Source organism: Spinacia oleracea, chromosome 1 (genome assembly GCF_020520425.1).
Source record: "Spinacia oleracea cultivar Varoflay chromosome 1, BTI_SOV_V1, whole genome shotgun sequence".
In the NCBI taxonomy this organism is placed as follows: domain Eukaryota; kingdom Viridiplantae; phylum Streptophyta; class Magnoliopsida; order Caryophyllales; family Amaranthaceae; genus Spinacia; species Spinacia oleracea.
In genome coordinates this window covers 29,048,509-29,057,724 of record NC_079487.1, presented here as the reverse complement: position 1 = coordinate 29,057,724, position 9,216 = coordinate 29,048,509, and positions in this window count along the sequence as shown.

The window sequence follows — 9,216 nt, the reverse complement described above, 5'->3', positions numbered from 1 at the left end:
AGCCGCCAGGGCTCACATACCAAGGTACGTCCATTTTCACGCCTTAAGACTACTCTTCTAGAGAACTTCTCTCTAGAATCCGAGCATCGTTCTTACTTAGGCATCGGAGGGGCTTTCCTCGGAAACACCCCCGAGGCTAGTAACTTGTTTATTGTGCAGGTTAACTTGGACACGACACATTCGAGCTAGCAAGATCTTCAACACACACAAAGAGGGCCTTCATTCGAAGCCCATTGTTCCATCCACTTCAATACCAGAATAATTTGGCGCCGTCTGTGGGGAAGAACACTTGAAAGCTTCGAAAAACACTTCACTTTTCACGTAAAAAATGGAAATTCCCAACGATGACAACCAGGTGGGAGATGTCCTTGTCCAAACGGATTCGGAATCCGATGGAGGGGAACAACTGCACTCAGTGGCGAGATCGCAGCCAACAAGGGCCACCGCCACAACTAGTAGACCACTCCCTTCTCGAGAAGAGCTCGCTGCGGCCATGACCATCATGCAGAACTTCCTCTTCAACTAGAAAGAACAAGCCCAGGCAGCAGCGCGACGAGAAGCGAGGAGAGCCAGGCGACAGGTCTTGCTGAACATGCCCTCGACTGACGAGGACAATGCGAGGCCCGAGCAAGATCTCTCCACAATGTCAGGAACGCACCTGATGACAAGGTGGACAGAGAGCACGTGGGACACGTAGCAGAGAGCTGCACAACAGCCAGAATGGTTTGAAACACCGTCTCCAACACCGCAAGCTCTCCAAAGCGGGGCAAGTGATCGCACTCGGATCTGAAGCTCGGTACATAGCAGACTGCGACCTTCGGTTCATGATAGACTGGGTAGCCCCTGTGGGTCCAGCAAACAACCCGAGGGTAGTGGCCAGTCGATAAGGAGAAGGAGAAGTGATCGAACTCCTAGCCCCCTACACGCCCCAGAGCAATCCCTTAGAGGATACTCGAAGAGCGAAGGTATCAGGGCGAGGCTAGGAAAGAGGATCATGACTCCAGCATCGTCCCCATTCTCGGATGACATTGTCATGGAAACAATCCCCAAAGTGAGGCTGCCAGCACACTTGACATACATCGGGGTCACGGATCCGAGGGATCACGTTATCTCCTATGAACAACAGATGTTTCTGAGTCCATACTCCGAAGCCTGTTGGTGCAAATACTTCCCAACCACGCTGACAGGAGTTGCGGGAGAATGGTTCAGATCGCTGCCGAAGGGATCGATCAAAAGCTGGAAGAAGCTGAAGAAGAGGTTCTGTGTGCAGTTCGTGAGCAACAATCGCCCAGAACGAACTACTACCGAGCTAACTTCTATACAGCAAGAAAGGGACGAGAGCCTGCGAGACTTCATGGCCAGATTCATGAAGGAATCCACCAACATTCTGAACCTGCAGCCAGACGTGGCAATCTTCGCCTTGAAGCACGCGCTACGGGAGGGAAAGTTCCGAGACAAACTGACAATGAAAAACCCCTCCAGGATAGCGAACGTGCTCCAAATGGCAGATGCGTTCATCAGAACAGAGGAGTTCAACAAGGCCGCAGCAAGGCTAAGAGGATCCTCGGATCCGAAAGATAACAAAACTAATCAGAGTAAGCCCGAGGGCAACTCGAGAAAGGGGAAAGAGAAGTTGGGTGCGAGAGAAGCGAGCCCAAAGAAAGATGGGAAAAAGGGTGAATTTCAACCCAAATACACTAACTACACTCCACTCGCCATACCCCGGAGAGAAATTTTCAATCTTCACAAGGACGATGAAAAGTGGAAGCTACCAGACAAGCTCAGATCCAACCCCCTCCGTAGGAACAAGAACAAGTGGTGTGAGTTTCACGATGACTTCGGCCATACCACCGAGGAATGCAACTCGCTGAAGGACAACATCGAGGACCTCATCCGCCGAGGCTATCTAAAGCAATACTTGCTCGACCGTAGAACGGAGAGGGAAGAAAAAGAGAAAGCAACGTCTGGAAAGCTACAAGAGCAAGCTCAGAGAAGAGTCCATGAGACCGAGGGGCAAAAGAAGAAACCAATTCTCGTGGTGTTCGGAGGACAAAGGTCCGGCCACGCCAGCAAAAAACACTTAAGAGCTCTCTCCCACCGAGTCAACTTCAGCAGTGTTGGGGAGAACCAGCCTACCCCCCCGAACATGACCTTCACTGCTGATGACTGCCTCGGGACCCAGTACAAACATGACGACCCGTTAGTGATCGAAATGGATCTCAACAACCACAATGTCCACAGAGTACTAGTCGATGGGGGAAGCGCCGTCAACATCATCTTCAGGAACTGTTTCGAGCACCTCATCCTCGAAGAGGGAGAAGAGTCACTGACCAAGGTCAGCTATCCACTGATCGGATTCAACGGATCCGCAGCTATCCCCCGAGGAAAGATCACCCTACCCGTCACGATCGGCCAAGGCCTGGCGGCAAGAAACGTCCGAGAAGAATTCCTGGTGATGGACTGCGACTCAGTGTATAACGTCATCATGGGACGAACCATGATCCACAAAATACAAGCAGTCCCATCCACATACCATCAGATGATGATGTACGTCTCGGATGCAGGCTTCGCCGAGCGGATAAAAGGCGACCAAGAGGTGGCAAGATCAACCTGTCACACGGCCATCCGAAAGCCGAAGCTAGGAGACAGTCCTGAAGACGAAGATGAAAAGGGCCCTCCCCCAAGTGAGAAAAAGAGGCTAAGAGGAGAAAGGCAGAGCCGAGCAGTCTGGTAAAGCCCGCGGAGGTTGATGCTCGACCGGAAACCCTTTCCCCCGAACCAGAACAAGAAATGGAAGACATTCCCCTTGAGGATGATTCAGACAGAAGTGTCCGAATAGGCAGAGGCCTGGGCTCGGGACTTCGAATAGAGTTGATCCAGTTGCTGAGGGATCACAAAGACATCTTCGCATGGTCGGCAGCTGACATGCCAGGGATAGATCCGAAGATGATCTGTCACAAGCTAGATGTCAGTCCCGAAGCTCGGCCAATCAAACAGAAGAAAAGAAACTACTCCTCGGAGAAAAACAAAGCTATCGCCGAAGAGGTAAAGAAACTGCAAGAGGCAGGCTTCATCGAGCCATGCATGTACCCCAAGTGGCTGGCCAACGTGGTCATGGTCAAGAAAGCGAACGGCTCATGGCGCATGTGCGTCGATTTAACAGATCTGAACCGAGCCTGCCCAAAAGATTTATATCCCCTCCCGAGGATAGATCAGCTGGTGGACTCAACCAGTGGCCACGCACTGCTGAGCTTCATGGACGCCTTTTCAGGGTACCACCAAGTGTTCATGCACCCCGACGATAGAGCGAAGACCGCCTTCATCACGAGCGCGGGAGTGTTCAACTAAAGAATGATGCCCTTCGGATTGAAAAATGCCGGAGGCACCTACCAAAGACTAGTTGATCACGTCTTCGCCGATCAAAAGGGAAGGAACGTCGAGGTTTATGTGGACGATTCCATAGTAAAAAGCGTGAAGGAGGAAGATCACATCAAAGACTTGGCTGAGACCTTCGCCAACCTGAGGAAGTACAACATGAAATTGAACCCGAAGAAATGTGTCTTCGGGGTAAAGTCAGGGAAGTTCCTCGGATTCATGGTGAGCGAAAGGGGAATAGACGCGAACCCGGACAAGGTCCAGGCAGCGCTAGATCTGCCCGAGCCGAAGACAAAGAGAGACGTGCAAAGGCTAACAGGCAGGTTAGCCGCACTGTCGAGATTCATATCGAAAGCTTCGGATAAAGGGGCACCCTTCTTCAAAGCTCTCAAACCTAAGACCCTCCCAGGAGGAGAAGCAGAACCCATCAAAAAGAAAGGCGTCCAGAGGAAAGTTGACCCCGAGCTGACATGGGAACAAGAGCAAAAAGATGCATTCCAGCAACTCAGGGCTCACTTAGCTCAATTGCCGACGCTAGCCAGGCCAAAGGAAGGGGAAACTCTGTACTTGTACGTCGCAGTCAGCCCCGGAACCGTAAGCGCAGTGCTCCTCCTGGAGGAGGAAAAGAAACAACAGCCAATCTATTTTACCAGCCGAACCTTGACAGATGCCGAAACTCGGTATCCACTCATTGAGAAAGTAGCATACGCAGTGGTGGTAGCAGGTCGGAAATTGAGACCCTATTTCGATTCCCATCAAATAGTGGTGCTAACTGACCAACCACTGGAGAAAGTGCTAGACAAAATAGAGAGATTGGGAAGATTGGCTGCATGGGCTTTCGAGTTATCTGAGTTCGGGATCAAGTATCAGCCGAGGACGGCCATCAAAGCGCAAGCGCTCGCAGACTTCTTGGCCGAATGCTCATATCAGGAAATGCTAGATGACACCAAAAGGACATGGGAGGTCTACACTGACGGATCTTCCACTGTGAACGGCTCGGGAGCCGGAGTAGTACTGATACCCCCAGTGGGAAAGAGCATAGAGTACGCCCTAAAGTTCGGTTTCAAAGCAACCAACAATGAGGCCGAATATGAGGTCGCAATCGCAGGAATAGAATTGTGCTTATCTCTGGAAGCCGAACATGTTTGTCTCAAGACTGATTCTCAACTCGTAGCCAACCAGATCCGAGGGGAGTATGAGGCCAAATGGCCAAGCATGACAGCTTACCTAGCAAAAATCAAATCCTTAACGTCAAAGTTAAGATCCTTCGAAGTCATGCTCATTCCCCGAGGTCAGAACGCACAGGCAGATGCACTGTCCAAACTTGCAAGCTCAACGCTCACCGACCTAAACAGGTCAGTCCATGTGGAAATACACCAAGAAAGAAGCATTGACATGCCACCCCCCACAGTGTGCAATGTGCGTCTAGAACCGAGCTGGATGGACGCAGTCATTGCATACAAAGAGAGGGGAGAACTTCCCGAAGACAAGCTGCAAGCAAGGAAGCTGAAAAGGTTCAACCAGTGGTTCATCATTGACGCCAACGGAGAGCTCATGAGGAAGTCATTCTCAGCCCCACTGCTGAAGTGTGTAGCCCAACCGATGCCGATTATATCCTAAGGGAAATCCACCTCGGCATATGTGGAAATCACATCGGAGGCAGGGCACTGGCACACAAGGCACTAAGGGCCGGATTTTGGTGGCCCACCATGGTCTCCGAAGCAAAGGCGCTGACAAGGAAATGTGAGAAATGCCAGAAGTTTGCACCGGCAATCCACCAGCCAGCCCAAACCCTGCAAACAACACTCTACCCCTTACCATTTGCACAATGGGGCTTGGATATCATCGGTCCATTCCCTTCGGCTGTGAATCAGAAAAAGTGGTTGATTGTAGGGGTCGACTACTTCAGTAAGTGGATTGAGGCCGAGGCAGTCTCATCCAACACGGAGCAGCAGGTCCGCAAGTTCATTTGGCAAAATATCATCACAAGGTTCGAAATATCGAGGCTAATGGTCTTTGACCACGGGAGGCAATTCGACAACACACCACTGCAAAGATGGTGTGAACAGTTTGGTATCCGCCTTGCCTACTCAGAAGTGTGCCATCCTCAGAGCAACGGCCAAGCCGAAGCCGCAAACAAACTCATCCTCAACGCACTCAAGAAGAGAGTCGAAGACGAAAAGAGCAAATGGCTAGAGGAGCTCCCTTGGACACTCTGGTCCCTTCGGACCACTGAGAAGGAAGCCACGGGACAGACCCCCTTCCACTTGGTTTATGGTTCTGAAGCTGTCATCCCTGTAGAAATCGGAACAGAAAGCCTAAGGGTCCAAGTATACAACAAGTATGATGGAATCCATGGGCAAAGCAACAATCAACTTTTGGCCGAATCCTTGGATCTACTAGATGAGGCTCGGGACGAAGCCAGAACTCTCAATGCAGCCTATTAGCAAAGAGTCAGCAAGCACTACAACCGAAGAGTCAATGCCAGACCTTTAAAGGTCGGTGACCTAGTGCTTAGAAACACTGCTGCAGTTCAGAAGGGGAAGATCCACGGGAAACTCTCGGCAACATGGGAAAGACCATATATCATCCACTCTGAAAAGAGGACTGGCACCTTTATGCTTAAACAGTTAGATGGAACAGTCTTGAAGAACCATTGGAATGCCGATGTTCTCAAGAAATATTTTGTATGATCTCACTCCCCTCCTTTTGTACTCCAAGTAAGTCGTTTCATGAGAAGAGGAAAGCCACTGGCACCATGTGTTTCATTAAACATATCCCTATGTCTTTTATTCTATCACTATGTTTTTATACGCGTGCATGCAACTTCGGATCTGATCAATCCGAAGCTAAAATCAACCCGAAGTAGCCATTTCTTGGGGTCAAAAGGCCCAAGAAATAGCTAACTCGAAACAACCCGCAAGGTACCGTCCAGAATCCTCGGATTCGCGGTACCTAGGGATATTTCGTTCGCAACAAAGTCTCTCGAACACAGTTATAAAGAGTTCGGCTCAGATCCACTGATCCCCGAAACTCATAACTAAGAGTCAGACTTGCGACTTCTTGCCCAGGTTTCCGAACCACAAGAAGTCGGAAGAGCGGAAGTAGACATTAAAAGAGCTCAAAAGCAGACTCGACAGATCCACAGATCTGAAGAGCTCAAAAGCAGACTCTAGACATGTCTACAAACGTTAAAAGAGCTCAAAAGCAGACTCTTAAACAGATCCACAGATTTGAAAAGCTCAGAAGCAGACTCTAAACACGTCTACATGCGTTAAAGAGCTCAAAAGCAGACTCTTAAAACAGATCCACGGATCTGAAGAGCTCAGAAGCAGACTCTAAATACGTCAACAGGTGTTAAAAAGCTCAGAGTAGCCTCTTAACAGATCCTCGAATCTGAAGAGCTCGGAAGCGAAACTCCAAAGAAATCAAAGACTAAAGTCCAAAGCTACCGAATCCACCCGCAGAGCCTAAGCAAAACTCAAAACGAATCTTAGAAAATCTACTGATTGGGAGAACTCGCAAACGAGGAAACAACTTAGTAAAAAGGTGGATTCAAAAGCAAAAAACAGATACTTCGGTAATATACGAAACAGCAAAGTTATTTTTCATTCAATATTTGGGGGGACAAGTACAATCATACCAACTAAAGCTCGGCACAGCCCGAGGAGTCCGCAAAAATTGAAAGCAAAATGACCAAAAGAAAAAGCTAAATTCGGCAGCCATCAACAGACAAAACATCGGCCTACCGAAGTACTAAAAGAAAGCAAAAAGAAATTATTAAAGTACGACGCAGCACTGAGGCAAAAGGGGGGAAAGTCGGCACAAGTTCGGAGGCCCTCAACTGGAACCAACCGACTCTGAAGAAGACGACTGCCCGAATTCCTAAGGGACCTCACCAACAGGTCCCTGAGGAGATGCCTTCGGGGAAGCAGCCGCAGTGGTGTCACCTTCCGAGGCGATCTTCCAAGCTTGTTGCTCCTTGGCAGCGGTCATCCCTATCAGCCTGGCATTCCACCTGATTGTCCTCAGCCTCGAGCCACTTGGGCACATTCTCGGCCCACTTAAAACCAGACATGTTCTTGGCAAACATCCTGCGGCAGCCGAGGATCCCCTCCCAGTACATATCCTGTCATTGATCTCCAGTATACATCTGAGCCTTCTGCTCCTCAAGTTCACAAACTTGCTCCTTCAGACGCTTGACGTCATCCTCAAGAATGGGAACTCGATCAGCAAAGGCTTGGAGCTTTATGTTGCTCTCCCGAAGCTCCACAATGGTAGCGTCCCTTTTGTGAAGCTTGGCCTCGAGGTCAGCTCTCTCTTCGGCGCTCTTCTTCGCTTCAGCAGCATGCTTTAGCGCACCCTCCTCCACTTGGAAAGTCAAAACGCCGACCTCTTTGCCGATCTGAAGCAAGGCATCCCCACCTTCCTTGGTAAATTCAGCGACCTCTCGCCTCGCTTTCGCAAGCTCGGACACGAGAAAGCTGAACTTTCGATCAATATTGGGGATGTCCCGAGCATAGAGATCTTCAAACTTGTGGAGCCGCCTCTCATCATGGAGCTGACATACGGCAGCGAAAGAGCTCCAATATGCAGACTGAGAGAAGGCGAAGTTAGAAGAAACGAGGAAAGGAAAGCGATAAGAAACGAAAGTAAAACACGCACACATTACCTCATTCAGATGATACTGAGCCATCTTTGTCGGGTGGTTCGCCACCTCCCCAGGAATGCGAAACTGCGGGATCCCGCGAAGCAAGTTCTCGTGGGCAGCTTCGGGACCGACCAAAGAACCCACATGAGCTAAAGGGTCCTCACCCAACACAGCAGGGCGCGCATAACGAGCCATGGTCTCCCGAACTTCCAACGGAATCCTCTTCAAAGGAACGTCCGCGCAGGGGTCGCCGTGGACCAACCCTTCCAACACAGAAGTGGAAGTCGAGCCCAAGGTCTCACGAGCCCTCTTAACCCCACGACCTTCGGAGGGTCCACCTTCAGCAAGCTGGAGAGGCGAAGGCTGCTCAGCACCTTCGGCGGCAGAAGCTGGGTTCTCCGCAGCCTCAGAATCAGAAATCTCCACCACTACCTTAGGTGGAGTCTGAGGATCCTCTCCCATATCAGCAGCAGCATCCTCAGAAGCAGTACCCTCAGCGGGAACCATGGGGATGTCTACCTCGGCTTGCTCCAACTCGTGGGTAATGTCCTCAACGAACACTTCCGTTGGAGTCAAGGGCTTCAGCGGCGAGGGAACATCAGTCTCCTCGGCCAAAGGTTGATCCACAGGATCATTAGTCACCAGCACAGCGACACTCTTCAACCTTTGGCCAGGGGAGGGGATGAAACGACGCAAATTCTCGGGGAGAACCATCTCCTTCTCTTGCCGAGCAAGATACTGCTCTCCTACTTCAGCGAGACTTGGATCCGAGGCAACAACCTGTTGAATCTTCTCCTTAGTCAAAAAAGGTCGTTGGCTCAGAAACTCGAGAATCTCGGGGCGGGGGGTTACCTTAGAGAAGAGTGAAGACTTCTTCTTCTTCTTTGGGGACCTCTCCCCCGAAGCAGACTTCCCTTTCCGAGAAGCTTCTTCCTCCGAAGACTTCCACTTCTTTAACCTCCGCGACAACTACGCCAGAGAAATGTTATACTCCTCCAACACTCGGGAGACGAACGGGTCCAACGGAAACCGAAGCCCATAATCAAAATGATGGAGATACACAGCATTTAAGCCTGGGGGCGGCCTCGTCACCCGAGCATGCTTCTGAAGCGGAAGCTCACACCAGTAGCCCAAGGCATATTGAATGCCATAAAGATCCTCGGCGAGCCGGTGATAATGCCCTCGACGAG